Raw genomic sequence first — 19547 nt, 5'->3', positions numbered from 1 at the left:
GTGCTTGATTCTTGTTTAACCATCTTTAAATTCATTCACCAAATATTTATTGATTACTTTCTATGTTCTGGGGACTTCCTGGAAATCAGGGATCTGATAACTATAAGAGAAACAAGATACTTACCTTCTTGTAACTGATAGTCTAATGAGGAAAAAAAGGAGATAAAATAGACACTTTTGACACAAATCACCACTTCTTCCTCCGCAATACAGTTTCTTCACTTTGCCATCAGCTTTAAGTTTTCATCTTATCTCAACCTCTTTTTCAGTCCCCTTTGCTAGTCCCCAGCTCTTCTCTCCATCGCCTTGGTATGAGGAAAGCCCCAAGTTTTGCTCTTCCTTCCTCTCCTTTCCTCCATGTACCATCACTTTCTTGATGTTATTAAGTCTCACAGCTTGAAATGCCACTTGTAGAACTATGGCTCCCATAGTCCTACTTCCAGGCCAGATCACTCCTCCAAATTCCAGACTCATTTCCAAAGTCAACTTGACATCTCTACTTGGATAGTCAAAGAACTTCTCAAACCCATTATGTCCAAAACCAAAAAGCTGACCCTCCCCTTTAAACATGCCCCTAAAATCACCTTCTCCATTTCTGTTGATGGCAAAAATATCTTTGCTCAGACCACAAACATTTTTTTACTTGTTTCTTTAATTCATGCATTGCTTCCAATCATTGAGAAATTCTGCTGCCCGCACCTTCAAAATGTATCTAGAATACCACTAATTCTCAGTACTTTCACTGCTAACCACCTGTTCCAAGTATTCATCCAATCAAACTTCAATTACTACAACAGCCTTCTACCTGGGTTCAGTACTTCTCCCTGGAACTCCCACCTCTTTTTCTCAAAAAGTCACCACAGTATCTCTCTTACACTGTAAGTACGATTGATCGTGTCTCCTCTGTGCTCAAGGCCTTATAGTGGTTCCCTATTTGCTTCAAAGTAAAAGCCAAAGTCCACAGAAGACCATCAAAACGCTAAAATCTCATAAAAGTCCACATCATCTCTGATCTCATGCGTTACCCTCCCCATCATTCATTTTGCCCCAGATCCTGACCCCTGGTTCATCCTCAAACCCACCAGACCCTCTAGTGCATCAGAACCACTGACTGGATATTTCCTCTGTCTGGAATACTTTTCTACAGAGTGGAACTCTCAATTCTTTTACCTTGATTTTTATTTCTCTTTTTTTAAATAAAAAAATTAAACCAAATTTAATAACATTCTAATACAACTTACTCATTTAGTTTTAGTTTTATTATCTCCTCACAATAGAATGTAAGCTTCATGAGGAATTTTACCAATTTTTTCACTTTGACAACAATGTCTAGAAGTACCAGGCACATAATGGGCACTCAATACATATTTATTAAATGAATAAACAAAAGAAGAGTACAAATAAATATGTTTCAAAATACATATTTTACAAATGCTATGGAAGAAATAAACAAGGGGCTGTGATAACCATGGACCTATTTTAAGTAAGTTTTTTAGGGAAGGCCCTGCATATAGATGACCCACTACGATGAGAAGGATGCAGTGCCAGAAACTAAGGGTGTGGGAGGCAGGTGTGTGGACTTGTAAGTGGAGTAGAAATTGTAAGGAAAAGCAGAGGGACAGCAAGTATTCCAAGAATTCCATCTACATGATAAACTTGAAAAGAAAACATGCAACTATTGGAAAGTGCTGAATTCATTAACCACTTGTAAAGTCACCTTCTGTCTTCAATGATAAAATGTGTCAAACAATTTTAAAGATGAGCTGAATGTGCCACACATTCTGTATGCTTATTAGTGTTTGTACAGGGTACTTGTTGCCAAAACTGGCTAAGTAATTTGCAGGTCCTCTTATTTAAAAAGAATTCAAGAAAGTGATGGCAGATGATTAAACCAATGCAGGACCCTTCTAATCCCACTGACCACATACCAATGAAGCTGGTCCTGCTTGCAGTCCTTCATGCTTACCTTTCATAACAGCAACATTGTGATTCACCTGCCTGACTGTTGTTCAATATCACAGAAAAGACACTCTGAGCCACATAAGTATATCCCACCTAAATGCAACTAAATATCTCCTCATGTTAATGTATCTGGAGCCAGATCCCTAAAATACCCACTGTCACTCTGGTGTACCCTGACATGAAGGAAAGTGTGAGGAAGGGAAAGTTAGAATGGAGAGATAAAGGAGTCTTAAACAAATTCTGTTTAAAATTCAGCATAAACACCTTACATTTGCAAATTTACCAGAACACATGATTATATAAGATATTTCTTGAGCCTCTCGCAGCTTAGTCTGGGTTTCAAAAGTGAAGAACACTGAGGCAAAATCTTGTAGCTTTGTTGTAAATCTAATCTGATTGTGAGCTTTGGGCATTGCCACATATCAAGATTCCAATGAATATGGGTGTTTCCACAACAGAAGGGGTTTTCTTACTGCCCATTCTGGGGCCACTATTCTTTCCGTGTTGCTGCCTGACGAACCAGTAAGTTAGGTTTCTATTCACTCTTCTTTTGGGAGCCAGATGAAAAACTGAGATATCAAGTCAACATTCTGAGGAAAGCTTCTCCATTTCATCACTTCCAGATTCTCTCTGGAAATCTAATTTGCATCCAACCATCATTGCAGTTGACTGGATGCTAATGTTATGGTCAGTTGATGAAATGCAACTATGTGGTTGGGTGTCATTGATTACATATATTGCAGCCTGAAATATTTTCACAGGCCTTCAGAATTAGAGTTAGTATAAGCTTTTCTTACCACTAAGTTGTTTGTCATAGGACTTTTTGACATTTGACACTGAAACTCAGAGGCAGCAGTGAGCATAACTCTGAGAAACTGATGGTTTGCCTCAGAAAATATCAATCACTAAATTTCACTCCCTTCAAGTCCAATCAAGTTTTACATCTCCAATATCACAGGGGTTTGGGATGGGGGACTTCTTGTAGAAGTCCTGAAAAATCCTATCTCCCCAAACTTTACTGCCATTCCCCTATACTCTTTTATAATCTCTAACTAAAAGATTGACTCAGAGGTGAAGACTGGTACAATTTGCTCCTTCCTGCAAGGGCTCAATGGTGAAGAATCATATTTGGTTTTATTTATCAAATCAGATCCATAAACACTCCTGATATAAGCATCAACAAGAACACCTTGTTCACAGAGCTACACTGCTAATAAGCAATTGATTTGTTTTTTCAACCTGGTGAAAATGAAACTAACTCCTGGAAGTGCTCCAATTATCCAGCTCAATCTCCTGATGCCCTTGGCAAATGGCTTCCTCTATAATTCTCATTTGAATGAGATTCCGATTTTTCATCCATACAAAATAATCAATAAGAAACCCTCATTTTAACTTCACAAGAGAAAACAATAAAATCATTGGCTACCACTTTTGAAACATATAATTAACTATCTAATATGTCTTATCAAGTCGCTGTGCTGAGCTAAGCAATGACTTTATTGGTTGCTAAATTATGGGTTTCTCTCTCTGTCTGCCATTCATCATTACCCTTTGTCACCTTATTTGTTCTAGTCAATTTAACTCATTGATTTTCATTGTAAACGCTATAATACTGCCAGCAATTTGGAACTTTCACAAGTTAGGCTAATACATGTTAACTGGTATCACTGTCAGCTTTATGGTTGAGAATGTACATTCCAATCTTTTTATCCTGGCTATTCCAGGGCTAGAAAAATGAACAAAAGAAAGTTTAAGATTCATACTTTGCAAATTAAGTTGGCACTCTGGAAATGTGCTATTTTGTTTAAAGTGCTTGAAAATCTGACTTTAATCTTGATATTAAATCAGCATTCAACCAACATTTTCTGAGCACCCACAAACTGCCAGATCTCTTGCCCAGAAGTAGTTTACAACTACTTGTGTGTGTAGTGCTGATTATAAAATATGATTAAAAAAATAAATTCTCAAGTACTACCAGTTAAATCATAAACAACACTGAGACTGAGATCCTTACATTAAATTCCCAAGTATTGGTCATTAGTTCCAGTTTACACAGCCCAAATATCAAGACTAAAATGCTGTAAAATCAGAAGAATTCTCTGAAATCCAACACTTACCACTGTTATAGTGGAGCCAACTATCTGCCCCAGGTACCAGAGTTCACAAGACAAGAAAGAAAGGAAGAAAGAAATGAAGGAAGGAAGGAAGGAAGGAAGGAAGGAAGGAAGGAAGGAAGGAAGGAAAGAAGGAACGAAAGAAGGAACGAAAGAAGGAAAAGGAAGAAAGGAAGAAAGAGAAGAGAGAGGGGGAGGTTAGGAAGGACTATTCTATCCCTTAAAGCTGGTCCCTTTGTGAAAAATCACTGAATATTCTTTTTTTTTTTTTAAAAAAAAAAAAGATTTTATTTATTTATTTGAGAGAGAGAGAGAGAGAGAGCAGGGGTAGGAGCAGAAAGAGAGGGAGAAAGAGAGAGAGGGAATAGCCAGCAGACTCAGCACTGAGCACAGAGCTCAATGTGGGGCTTGATCCCTTGACCCTGAAATCACCACCTGAGCTGAAACCAAAAGTCAGACGTTTAACCGATTGAGCCATCCAGGCATCTCAGTCACTGAATTTTCTTAATAATTCTTAATAATATCTTTGTTACCGAAGCTTTTAACTAATGCCACATAATTCTCTTTTCCTGATTTATAAAAGTTATGTTTAAGATAAAATACCTTGAAGCTAACAGTGGCACCTTGCTCAGGTTTTTTATAAATTGCAACAGAGGACTGTTAGAGACTAAAGAAAAATATTGATGTTTATGGATTATTTATTTTAAAATTTTGTTCTAAAAAGTTATCTTATAGTGAGAGATAGCCACCATAATAATGGTTATCTCCCAGGAAATGGGAATCCCAATAATCCACATGTAACAGAAAAACCCTTTGAAGTTCTTTTTCAAAACTTCAGGTCTTCAGAAGTTAAGAATTCAGATATGACAAAAGTTATGGGGCAAATATTGGCACAATACAATTGCAACCTCCTGTCTAATTATTATTCTGTCACATAAATAACCCCTGAGGAGGACCACATTTTGATCAATACAATACAGAAGGAATTTGGTAAGCCTAAATATTACATGATACCAGAAAACTATTTATTTCAGTCATCCATAGATCTCAGAAAAATAACTATATTGGCAATTTCAGAAATTACCAATTAAAATGTAAGTTCTCTAAGGTTTATTCATCTTTATGTTTCCAATACTTAGCATGGTACTGGGCACACATTTGATGCTCAAAAATGTTAATAAACAAAATGACCTAATGGGATCAAATGGACTTTAGAGAAAATATTGTCATCTTATATGAGATGCTAGGAATTAGTAATATGGTAAAAGCAACTTATTCAACACATAATTACTGAATGGTTTTTAGGAATCTGGAATAGTTCTAGCTACAGGGGACACAGCAATGAACAAATTCTATGTAAACCCTTGCCATTTAAAGCTTACATTTTAGTGGGAGGGAGATAAAAGATAAATATTTGTTCATGTTAAAGTTTAGCAGAATTGGTAGGATCATGAATGACTGTGATTGCTTTTCTCCATTCAACAGTCATTCATCCAGTTATGTATTCATCCAGGCAAGTATGCACTGTGACTGCTTTGTGTTAGACACTGTGCACTGCTGCAGGCACTGTGCAATGCAGCCTTTCTTGGCTGAAAGGAGACAGACCCTATGCTTAGAAAGGTCACAGGCTGTTGGGAAAGCAGTTATGGTACATGAAACAAAAATGATTACAAGAACCCATTTATCTGCCATAATGAAGCTATACATAAGGTATTGTAGAAACGTGAGAAGTTAAATGAAATTTGAAGAAGAGGTTTGTTTTAAAGGAATATTTGTAGAGTACATGCAAGGAAAATGGAGGTGAGGAGTGAGTGGGGAGCCTGAAAACAAAGGGAATGGCAGATTCTAAAAGCTGGAGTCATTAGAGAACTTGACAGGCTTTGTGAATGCAAAAGGAATATGAAAGAGAATCAGATAAGAAAAGTCGGCCAAACAGGCTCAAATTCTGACATTTGCATTTACAAATTGTCCAAGTTACTTTACCTCTCTAAAACTCACCCTCTTTGCCTGCAAAGCTGGGATTATTATGCCTGTTCACATGATTGTTGTGATGTTAAGTAAAACACAATATTTCCAGTTTCAAGCATAGTACCTAAAATATAGTAAGTGTGCAGTAAATGTTCATTCATTTATCTTTCTTTCCTAACACTAAGGAAATCATTGTAGGATTTTTATCATAATGACATGGCATCCAACTAGAAGGTAGCATTTTTGAGGATGATCTTGTAGGAAGCAGTATTTAGGAGGAGATTGTTTGCATGAAAGAATATGAATATTTGAACTCAAACTAGAAATGGTGAGGAAGATGTGGAGCCTGCAGATATTCAAGAGGCAGAATGGCAGGATCCCAAATAGCAATCAACTTCTTCGGGAAAATAAAAGAGCTATGGGATCCAGAGAAATATCAAAGCTGGATACTTAGAAAAATGAATTGTTGGTAGAAAATAAGGACAATGGATTTAGAAGACAGATATTATGAGGTCAACCCTGGGAAAGTTGAGTTTCAGGTGTCCATGGGATATCCATATGGGTTGAATACAAATGTGACCAATAGATATCTAGAGTGACAAAAAAAAAAGATACTTAGATCTCCAATTATTAGGTAAAAGTAAGAGTCTAAAGCATAGATAGATAGGATCATCTAGGGGATGTTTTCATTACAGTTGACCCTTGAACAGCATGGATTTGAAGTGCATGGGTCCACTTCTACATGGATTTTTTTATAATAGAGTACTCAAGTGTATTTTATCTTCCTTATAATTTTTAAATAACATTTGCTTATCTTTAGCTTACGGTATTCTAAGAATAGAGTCGGTAATACATATGTCATACAAAATATGTGTTAATCAGCCACTTATGTTATCAGTAGGCTTTAGATCAATAATAGTTATTACTAGTTAGGTTTTGAGGAATTCAAAAGTTATACATGGATTTTAGACTCTGGAGGGTCAGTGCCCAACCCTCACATTGTTCAAAGGTCAACTGTATTTTCCAACTCCCACAGGTGAAACAGTATTCTCCTTATGCCTAATTATGTTGAATTTATGCTATGGTTTTAGTTGGATGTATTATAAACTTGAAACACTTATTTAACAAAATGGGTTGACTAGTTGGCTAAAGAGAAGTCTACTCACAACTTCCTGTAGCCCCTTCCTGCCCACATCTATGCCACCCCTCATCTATCCCCAAGGAGAAATGCTGCTGTATATTTGTTGCCTTGAGAACATTTTATTAGCCAATGTTTTTATTTTTTTTATTTAATTTTTTTTAATTTTTTATTTATTTATGATAGTCACAGAGAGAGAGAGAGAGAGAGAGAGGCAGAGACACAGGCAGAGGGAGAAGCAGGCTCCATGCACCGGGAGCCCGATGTGGGATTCGATCCCGGGTCTCCAGGATCGCGCCCTGGGCCAAAGGCAGGCGCTAAACCGCTGCACCACCCAGGGATCCCTAGCCAATGTTTTTAAAGTACCAGTCAAGAAACGTGGTTGGCTGGTCCTCCTACCATTCAAAGCACTAATAGGGCTGGACACAGAGTAGATCTTGTTCTCTATGGCTCTTTTCTCCTTGGGTGGTGCTCTATTCTCCCATCCAACCGACTGAGCTGAAGGCAGAGCCTTGTGCAAGATGTATCAAAGAAAATGGCATGGGATGGTTGCCAGAGCTACTCCCTTTCTCCCTTCTAAACTCCCTTCTGCTTGCAAATAATAAGTGCAATCTGGATTGGGAATTCCTTACATAAATTCTATGAGACTGAAGATTTTAGTTTGAGATCAGGCTGGGATTAAGCAAAATAGATACCTATTTTGCTGACTTTCATTCTAGTGCCTGACTTTCATTCTGGTGCGGAGCCTATATAGACTAAGCAAAGAAGTAATCCATAGGTACTGCCAAATTCCCTTGAATTGGACAATGCCTAGTAAATAATACCATGTACTTTGACCTGTTTTTCTTCTATGGGAACAATTGAAAAAGAAATTCAGATAGTCCCAAGGCTGTGAACCAATTTCAACCTAGTATAACGTTAATGTACCCTTCCCCAATGGAATTGTGGATTATCTGAACATGAAAACCATCCAAATTGTCCAGCAAGATCTTTACATGTAAAATTTCAGTGGATATTGCTTTTTATTTGTACACATGTAAGATGTATATAGTGAGACACCATTACATCATTCCCAAGTTCAAGATAGAATTAGTTTAAAACAAAGCTGCAATTGAGAGTACTATAATCAGATTGCTACTTTGGACTATGTCAATTATAGCAGCTTCTTCAGGTTCATGTCATAAATCATTATCTTCAGCAAACTAGCCTTGACTTAAAAACAGAAAGTCACATGTCACATTGTTGATTTTAACACTCAACCCTAGGACTATAATAAATTGAACTAAAAGTGAATGTTCTGAATTTGGAAGCACATTTTGGCCTTAAAAAAACTCCAAATAATTACACATGGTACATGGTAAGAATTCCAGTGTCAAGTTCTTTTACTTGAGTTATAATAAACATTCCAACCAGTGAGGAACCTAAAGTTATAGGTCAGATTCTTATGTCCATATTCTAATAAGACTATCAAGTCTTTATTATTGCTGCCCCTTCTCTTTTGAATATTGTCCCCTTCTATGCTCTACTATCACCAACTAAATAACTAGAGAACAATGATGAGGACCAGAGTTTCATTCTAACCATGTAGTAAACAAAAAATATTCCCTAAATTGGTGTGTAAAGGAAATACACAAAAATGAAATTAAACTTCTTGATTTTCCATTGTTATTTCTAAAATAATTAGCCTCAGAAGAAATGTTGACCCGAATTCTAAATTTAAGTTCTCATTCAATTTCAGTCAAGCAGGATGAAATAATAGACATAGCTAGTTGCTAATATTTGTGGAGTGCTGCCATATGCTAACCAGTGTCTTAGAGCCTTAACAGCCATGTGATATAGCTGTAGTTATCATCTCCACTTACAGATGAGGATATTGAGGCACAGAGAGATTAAGTCAGATACTAGTGGTTTACACAATTGGTTATTTTTGAGCAGTCTGACTTTTGAAGCTACAACCAAATTATTTTAAGTTATATATTTATAAAAAATCAGAGAATTCATCCAATTTTGCCTCCTTGAGAATTCTTACTGTTTCCTTGATAAATTCCTAAACAACAAAGCAGCTTTTAATTGATTCAAATAGCATAACCTTGAGGGCAGAGACACTGAGAAATAATTCATCTTGTAGATGTTAACAATGAAAGTTACAAAGCATGAATTTCTATAACCCAGATCTGAAGTTCTCAAAATTTCTGGTCTCAGTATTCCTTTACATTCTTAAAAATCATTGAAGATTCCAAAGGACATTTATTTACACAAGCCATATTATTTAGCATATCAGAAATCAGAACTGAGAGAAGTTTAAAACTCAAGAATACACAAGCATATATTCCATTAGCGGCAGAGCAATGACATCATCACATTAGGCAGCCACTGGAAAACTCCATCATGTACTTGTGAGAGAATGAGAGTAACAAGGGAAAGTAACATTTTAGGATTATTCTGAAAAGATTTTGATCTCCTAAATCCTCTGAAAGGACAATGTGAGAATGGCTAATCAAAAAGGCATGGTTCTTATCCTGGCTATTTGCCTTGATAAATGCTTTTAACTTACTGATCAAAAAAAGGAAGATATTCTACAAGATTATTATGTGGGTGAGGGGTTGAAGTTGATCTTCTGATATCTTTTGGTCATTCTTTCAAGATACAAATGCCTGACCATAGTGGCTAGTTCGGAATGAAGTATATTAGTTTACCATCAAACCACAGTGAGTGCACTGACACCTGTAGCTGTACTCAAGTGACTATTAACAAAAGGGTTTAATTGATCATATTGAAATAGTGAGGTGAAATGGAATCAATACTGATCTCTCGCAGCATGTCCTCTGTAAACACCAGGTTTATATTTGAAGCGGGTTGGATTCAGAGGCCCCCAAAGGAGATGTGTTCATGCCGAATCCTATCAATGAAGTCAGGGATAGCAAGAGCAAATTGCCAATTGACCAAAAAGATTGAGAACCAGATGCTATGGAGGCAGACTTGAAGCGCCTCGTCTCTTCAAGTCTAAGAGGTGATCTTCAGGTAACCATTAGACCTGACAACAGAAAGCAAGGGCTTAATTTATTCAGAAATAAGGTCAGCAAAGGTAGGTCTAGGAAAAATGAGGAGGATCCAGAGTGATGGCTACAAATAACTATAGTGCATCCTTGGATGACTTTTATTAGCTAATGGGTCTATGCATGGTTTAAAGGGCAAGGTTTGTTTCATGATGTCCATAGTGAGTGACTGCCTTAGGTGAATGCTAAGCTCTCATTTTGCTCTTAAACAACACAGAACATAAAGACTTCTAACTCTGGGAAATGAACTAGGGGTGATGGAAGGGGAGGAGGGCGGGGGGGTGGGGGTGAATGGGTGACGGGCACGGAGGGGGACACTTGACGGGATGAGCACTGGGTGTTATTCTGTATGTTGGTAAATTGAACACCAATAAAAATTAATTTATAAAAACAACAACAACAAAAAAAAAACAACAAAAAACAAACAAAACAAAGAGCCCTGATTCAATGAGTACTTCCTACTTCGACCAAATCATTTTGCCACTTACAATTAAAAATAACAATATTTTTTTCACTTTTAAAGCATGTACATGTAGGGCTATCAAAGAACAAAAAAAAAACCTTTCATTTTAAAATTGTGTTGTCTTTTTGTTTTTAATCAGTTCAGACACACACACACACAGAGACACACACACACACACACAGAATGAATGATGGCTAACATTCCAAAAGTTTAGAATTTTTGCATCAGGGTAAATGCAAGAATCAACGTAAAATCCATAATTTTTAATTACATCACTTAATTATATTTATTTGTTTCCTATTTCTGTAAGTTCAGCTCATAAAACAGAGCTGTATGAAAGAAAAAGGAAAGCAATGGAATTGATGCTTTACAAGTTTCATTCCAACTCCCCATTAAATGCATACATATAAATGTATCTCCCAGAAACTGTCATATTACCCTGTTATTCTCAAGCACTCACCTTTAGGTGAATGAGTCTCTGCAAACAAGATTTATGTGACAGCATGACCTTTATGAAACAGCAGAGGCACCGTTGTATTAACAATCAGCGATTCCTAAAACAGCACCAAACATGTTGATTAGATGTCTGTCATTCCCAAATGCCCCATTTGACAGTTTCTTGGAGTTCAGAGACAAATACGCACATGCTACAATTTTACATTAAAGGTTTTACAGCAACCACCTGGAGGAAGCAATTCTCTATGTAGCATGTTATGCCTGCTTCTCTTGGGCTTCCCTATAGATAGACAAACATATTTGAATGGGCCAAAGGGGAATGGGTAGACACTTCCCAGCAAAGCTCAAGTAGCAATTTTTATATTATTGCCACTCAGGAATTCTCTGGCTGAAGAGACAGTGCTTCAGAACATCAACAGAAGAAACTCCACTGGGCATGGCTGAGTTGGTTCCTGCACCTGGTGTCCTGGCCAAGAACTACATCCTCATCTATCAAAGCATATCAAATTATGTGTCACCTGAAAATTCTTCCAGCCAAATATCCTGAGCATTAGATAAAACGCAATCCACAAGAGGACACTCTGTGTTTAACAGTTCTTTGAGTTCTGCACCCTGATACACAAGTTTTGACCTTACTTTAACTACTATTCCCAAGTGGAAGCTCTCAAAACAATAATTATTAAGAGAAAAAAAGACAAATTTATTCTTTTAGCTCTGAGTTCAGAGAACTTGAAAAGACAAGAAATGTTTTTAAAGGTTCTACCCCAAAACTCTGTGTAGACATGTCCACTGGTAAAGGCAATATAATATGCTGAATACTAGAACAACAGATGCCCTAGATGACTTCTCCTCTTCAGAAGAGTCCAACCACACCAGCGGCAACTCTGCTCTGAGACAGTCACAGAATGCGTGTGTGGTGGTTGGTGGTGCCCTTGGCTTGGACAGAAAAGAGAGCCTCTGAAAAAAGGTCCTTCTTACCACTTTTGTCCTGATGTTGAAATGTTTGAAAACTATAGACCTCTGTTTGTCACCAAGATAGAAACTGATTTTAGATTTGAGTTTGCCTCTTGCTTTAACAAGGCAATCTTGGAATGACTTGAAAAGGCAATAGTGATATTAAGGTTCCAGAAGCATCCCTATAAATACTAGCAAAAGAAAAAACAAGTTGAAATTTAGATGGCAAAAATACTCCATTTCTGCTGCAGCTAGAGCCCTTGAACTGCCATTACAGTCTTTTTTAAAAATTTGCTATTCAACAATGTCACCTTCAGGGAAAAGGATGTGTTTCTGTTTTCCAGGACTGTTCCAGACATTGTAGTTATATAAAATAAGAAAGCTATTTCAAACTAGTTGTTCACTGAAACATTATTGTCAGTCACATACTTTTATAATCAGGTATGGAAGTGATAAAGGAAGATAGGTGATGGCCTATAACAGTAAAGGTATTTGACTACTATTCAACTAATAGTTAAAGTCTAGCTATTTCTTGAAATTCTTTGTTCTTATGAAGTATTTAAAAATATATGAATTGCTTCATGTAATGAAACATCTTATATCCATCTTATATCCATCTTATATCTCTGCTTCACTCTACAAAAAAAAAATGTCCACACACTATGTCTCCTCTTCATCTTGCTCTCACTTTTCAGCACATACTTTCCTGTCTGCATCCCCACAACTACACTGAAACAGTTTTTCCCAAGATTACTGATGACCCATTTGCTAAATTGGAGAATACATCTGCCCTCACACTATTTGACATTAGCAACATTTGGCAAAGATGGACCTTTATTCCTCCTTGGAACATTCTCTGCTCTTGGAGGCAGTGCTATCACACTTCCTGGCTTTCATCCTATCCCTCTGGCCACTCTTTCCCAGGTTCCTTAGTTGGCTTCTCATCCTTTACCACGATTCCATAGAGAGGAGTGTCTAGGCAGTCTTTCACAAGCCTATTCAGGTTGCTTCCAGAACCATCTATACACTGACTCCAGATTATATCTCCACCCTACATTTATCCTGGAGTCTCTGACTCATACATAGATATATAAGTAGGTAAATGATAGACAGATGATAGATAGATAGATAGATAATAGAGACAGACAAATTCATATGTCCACTTAGATATCTAACAGACATATCAAATCTAGAAAGTCCAAAGTAGCAAGTCCAAAATGGAATTTGCTCACACCATCCAAATCTCCAAACCTGTTTCTCTCTCAATAGCACTGCTGATCATATAGTCATTTAATCCAGAAAACTGTCATTTTTATTTATTTCCTTTCCTTTATTTTTTTATCTTGTCAACAATGAATCCTATCATATTATCTCCAAAGATAACTCTCTACTTCATGCACTTCTTTTTCCATTGTTACCACCCTAACTAAATGATCAATGTGTCAGGCTTGAACTTAGAGGAAAAACAAATGAATGAAGCTTGAGTTACCCACTTCAACTTATTTTTTTCTGCACAGAAATATAAACCTTAAAATCATAAATCTGATCATGTCATTCCTGTGTAAACTTTTGTTTTCCATACACCTAGGATAAAATTCCAACTCCTTATCACTGACTGAGATTTTGCATGGTTGAGCGCCTGCCTCATCCCATGTCATTTTCCCCCCACTTGTTATCTTCTAACTGTATTGGCCTTCTTTCCTGATTTCTAGAATATGATTTTTCCTAACTCATGGCTTTTGCTGCTGATACTATTTTTGCCTGGAATGCTCAATCCTCCACTGTTCTATAGGATATATATTCTAGTTATTTCACCACATATCCTTTACAAATTGCAAATGTACAGTAAGTCCCATAAGGGAAGTAATCATGTCTATCTTGTGCTCATGATATATTCACAGTAGGTCTTTAATACCTGGCACAGCATAGACAATCAATGCTCACTTAATTCTTTAATAATTAAAATCATGTAGCATAAAGCATTAAGATTTTATACTAAGTTGAATGCACTCTTTCCATTATTCTTTTTTCCTTCTCACACTATTGATTTAATATGCCATATGCTGGAAAGCATATCAGTTTAGCTTCACTAGATAATGTGACTTAATCATACGATAAACAGATACAACATCATCATGGGTCCCTACATTTAACTTCCCTGTGGCTTTTGGAAAATAAGATAACAAGATAAACTGGCTTAATATCATATAGATAATTAACAATGAATGAACAATCATTAAAAACAGTTACAATATAAAGATAGTACTTAGGTGTTTTTCATAAAATTATGCATCATCTGGTATACCTGACATCATATTAAACTCTCCAAAATACAGGCTAAATAAAGAGTCTGTCTTCTGAGGAGTTTAAAATAAAATTGTGTGTGTGTGTGTATGTGTGTGTATTCAGAATATAAAACAAATAATAGAACCAAGATATTTAAAATATTTAATGAAATAGTGAATGAGGAAACCATTAGAGTGTTAATTTTCCTAATCTTTTTAAGAAAGATAATTTCTAGATACTAGATGATAATGAAAGAGGTAAGTTTTAGTGAGAAGAATAAAACATTGTAGGAATAGAATGAAACAATCCAGAAGGCTTCAGCAGAGGGACGATTAGACATTATAGACTACCAAAAAAAAAATAATAAGTAGGTCAACACTGAAGAGTAAATAATTCAGTGAGGCCAAGTAAAGAGCATAGGTCCAAAGGGTCAAAAATCCTTCTCTGATTTACATGGCACAATAATCTATATAGTACATTTAATAGTTTGCATCATCCTGGAGCTCTCTCTCCCTGATATTGAGACATAGTGATATTCCTTATGTCAGGACCATGGCTCCAATCCACCAGAATAATGCCAGGAGATAGATATAGATATATAGGTATATATAGATATATACACACACATATATATAAGACCTACAAATCTAGTGAGAGTGTTGTCAGACCATACTTCTATATCGTTTCAATATCTGTGCTCACTAGTCTGTTCATAATCCTTCTCCATGCTTCTTTTGATGTGATTTTATTTACCTAAAGTTAAAACATAAAAAAATAAGCAAAAAGTCTTAAGAAAGAAAACCACAGAAAGAATTGGGATAATTAGATTGGGATTACTAAAAACACTAAATTATTACTAATGTCAAACTACTATTACATTGGACTCTTGTCACTTCGTGTTGCTGTCTTGCTAGACCAGATATCCAACACCATGAAAATAATTACACAGTGTTTCCAGTGCCTTCAAACAAAAACAAAAATAAAACAACAAAAACTCCATGGAAAAATATTTTATACTTGCCATTTGAGTAATCGAACTTCCAATAAACCTATGACTTGTATTGAAAGTACCAGAAAAGTAGAGTGCCTGGGTGGCTTAGTCAGTTAAGCATCTAAGTCTTGATTTCAGCTTGGGTCATAATCTCAGGGTCCTCAGATCAGGCCCTGTGTCAGGCTCCACGCTCAGTGGGGAGTCTGCTTGGGATTCTCTTTCTCCTTCTGTCCCTTTTTCTTTCTTTAAAATAAATAATCTTTAAAAAGAGATAGAAAGAAAAAGAGAGAAAGTAAGAAAAAGAAGAAAGAAAGAAAGAGAAAGAAAGAAAGAAAGAAGGAGAAAGAAAGAAAGAAAGAAAGAAAGAAAGAAAGAAAGAAAGAAAGAGAAAGAAAGAAAAGAAAAAATGATACAGGTTTAATGAATATTGTTTCTTATTATCTTTTAAAAAACAGTCATGTTTAAAAAATTTTTTTTAAAAACTGACTAGTCTCTTATGGGTAGCTATAACATCTACCCATTGGTTCTGCATTTCTTATTTAGCTTAAAAATATAAATAGAATGTATCCATTCTCAGTGAAAAGCCACTGGAGACTAAAACTGTTTTATAAAGGAAAACATAGGCTGTTTTAGGAAAATGTACAATTTTGGATGCTTCAAACAGATTTTAATTTTCTAACATTCAAATGTGCATTTTTGTGTGCAAGGAATCTAAAATCTTCAGATGTCTTTCCCCCCCCCCCACCCCAGAGGTCTTTTTATTTACCGTTACTAACTCAACAAAGATTGAGCTTTGACTAATGGCATTGTTCTAGGTAACAAGAATAAAAATAAATGAATAGTATCTACTATTATTAAGCTCGCAGTTTCTTCTTGAAGGTGGCAATTAATTGTTCAAATAATGTCATCTAACAGAAAATATAATTTGTTTCACCAAAACTTCCATACTTTGAATGGTAGTAAGTATTTTAAAAAATGATTCTATATTATCTACCAGAAGAAAATTTTAGTTCAAAGATTCCTAGTAAATATCCTATAAAACACCAACTTTTGGGGATTCCTGGGTGAGCTCAGTGATTTAGCGCCTGCCTTTGGCTCAGGCATGATCCTGGAGTCCCGGGATCGAGTCCCACATTGGGCTCCCTGTGTGGAGCCTCTCTTTCTCTCTCTCTCTCTCTCTCTCTCTCTCTCTCTCTCTCTTTCTATGTGTGTGTTTCCCATGAATACATAAGTAAAATCTTTAAAAAAAAGTTTATAAAACACCAACTTTTCATCATACCAACAGGTATGGCAAGGGGTTGAAAAATGCTGTATTTAACAAAATTAAACATATTCAAGAGAGCTTACTGATTATGTGACATCCTGGGGGTTCTATCATGCAAATATGCATTCTAAATTTCTCAGGAAAATATATCATCTGGCATTTCCTGAGTTTATTTTACAGTAAAATTTTATTTCATGAGTAAAATACAAAAATCAAGTCTAATAGAACATATTTTTAAAATTCTAGATAAGATACAATTTAATTAGTTCAGAATGGGTCAAGAAATAGTCATATTTAAATTACCCTATTGACCAATCCACATTTTTCAGTCTGTCTTAGAATTTTCCCTAGAAATTTTTAGCTCAATTTATATTTAAAAGTGACCCTTCACACACAATTGGAGCTTATAAGAGAATCAATATCAGTTTAAATTTTAAAAATATATATCAGTTTACATAAATGTCTTCCTACTCTTCTCTCCCTTTCAGAATTCCTGTCCAAGGCCCTTTACCAGTGAGGATAAAATGTTATGTGTAGATAAAAGGTCAGTGAATGAAGAAAGGGGAATGCTTTGTCAAATATTTATACAGAAATTATTTCAATTTCAATTTCTTATAAAACCCACAGTAAGGAGCTATAATATTCTTCTCAATGAACAACCATTTTATAAGAATAAATATATGAATGTCATATGTGAAAATAAAGTGACACAGAATTCACTGCTTAAAGAATACAAGAATAGAGGCCCTAAGGCCCAGGAGTTTCAGTGTCAGGTTTTTGTTTTTTTTTTCCCTAGAATCTCAGATAGGTCACTTCATTTTCCTGTGCCTAGATCTCTGCACTAGAGAAAAGCATAGACCTTCTCACATAGAAGATGGATGGGTAAGACAAAGTAGAAGTGTTTGAAGCCCTAGGTTTTATTATTTCCATAACATTTTTACTAAAAACCAACTGTAAAAGAGATGACCTGCTCCTAGATAAGTGGAAAATTTTGCCCTTCAAGAAATCACAATAGATTCAAATCAAATATCATTTTTCCAGAAAGTTAACTTTTATCATTAAACTGCAAAATTAGTTTAGGATTTTAGTGTGACATAGAGCTCACATAATGTATATTCTGGAAAGATAATCCAAATGCATTTTATTCTTGACTAGTATAGAAAATTCTCAGAATGTTTAACTGGCCAAAGTATTACAATGACATCATACAACTACATTCTGCTTTTATTCAGACTCTTGGCAATATCTCTATCACATCAAGTTTTGAAAGTAAGTTGATGGGGGAAAAATGTCTTCTGCTCAAACACAACCAGACAAAAAGCAGATGGAAAGGAGACATAGTACAGAGCATGACAGTACATTCTTTTGAACAGCACGATTATTAAAGCATCTGTTCTGAAAGCACAGGTTTCCACTGCATTTTTGTTTTACCTGGCAGATGAAAGAACAGAAGCACTTTAAATTGTGAGAATGACAAAGCTGTAATATGTTACTTATTTGCAGGAGCTGTTAATTTAATGATGTCATAGACAGTGTTAACAGCTCCTATCCTGAAGGGTATATCTATAGCCAGAAAAGTCATCCTGCAACCAAATGACTTATTGCCCCAGGTCCAAGCAGAGGGCAGATCTCAACAGCATCATGATACCCAAGTCCTCAGGAAGGGGTGAGGGGGGCATACAGAGCACAATTTTTCTTAGGCCCTGGCATATTTCTGCTAGTGGCAGAGTGATTTTACTGGCATGAGTCAGAAAGCATGTGAGTCATCTGTATAATAAATGAGACAACTTTATTTCATTCAGCTTATGCTCACTTCATTATGGCAAGAGAAAGTAAGGAAAATTTCTGTTCTCTGTCAGGTTTTCCCAAAATGATCAGTCACTGATGGCTCACATGTCCCCATCAGAACTATATGAGACTATGGAGCCATACACAGCTTCTACTGCCAGCAACCCAGGCAGGAACATGGTTGCCAAGCACACTGGCTCCTGCAATGATTTACCACTTCCAAATGTTACGTTTGACAACAAATCTAAGAAACTCAGCCTTCTCAGTGAGAAGCTTCCCAAGTTAGATCTTGTGTCACCACTACTTGGCTTTGGTCTCTACATGAAGGGCCCATCACTTTTAGGCATCTGTTTGCCAAAGCTGGATCCCATGATTTAGACGCTGTGCTCAGGATTGCCTTCATCTTTCCTGTTCAAAAAAAAGTCAGCCAAACCCCAAATCTCAAAGTATTAACTGGTTCACTGGTACCTCAATTCAACCAGGAGGAGTTGGGGGAGAGCAAACTAAACAGTATATTTGTTGACTATTGATGGGACTAAGGTGAAAACCACTTTTCTAAGGACAGGAAGTGAAACATAAGCAGAGTAACACAGGAGATTTTCTGTAACTTGATTATCTGCTATAGAGGAGGGGAATGTGAAAGATTGCCACAAAGCCCAGTTGGAACCAAATCATAGCTTTCAAATTGAGAGTTAAGATAAAAATTTATAATATTTGAGAATGATAAATGAGCTCAGCAACTATCTTATGCCCTCATCAAAGTGTTCAGAAATAGCCTCAACAATAGCTTCACAGGCCTTCCTGAAGTCTCTCTGAATCATCTCAGTCACTGGGAGCTCACTAACCCACAAGATAGTCTGTCTTCTTAACAATCAACCTTGTGATGACTAAAAGATTTTTCTTGGAATGAGCAGAAATCTGTCTCTCCAAAACTTCCACCTGCTAGTTCTCCTTCTGGCCATTTAACAGAACTGGCTGAGAGCTTATCTGAGAAATCGGCTTCATAGTTTACACCCCAGCCCACTCTGATTCTTGCACTTTGAATTATACCGATTTGTTCGTGACTCTGATCAGCATCCATCTGGCCCAAAAATTGCTATTCTTGGC

Source organism: Nyctereutes procyonoides, unplaced genomic scaffold (assembly GCF_905146905.1).
Source record: "Nyctereutes procyonoides isolate TBG_1078 unplaced genomic scaffold, NYPRO_anot_genome, whole genome shotgun sequence".
In the NCBI taxonomy this organism is placed as follows: Eukaryota; Metazoa; Chordata; class Mammalia; order Carnivora; family Canidae; genus Nyctereutes; species Nyctereutes procyonoides.
This window is presented reverse-complemented; position numbering follows the sequence as displayed.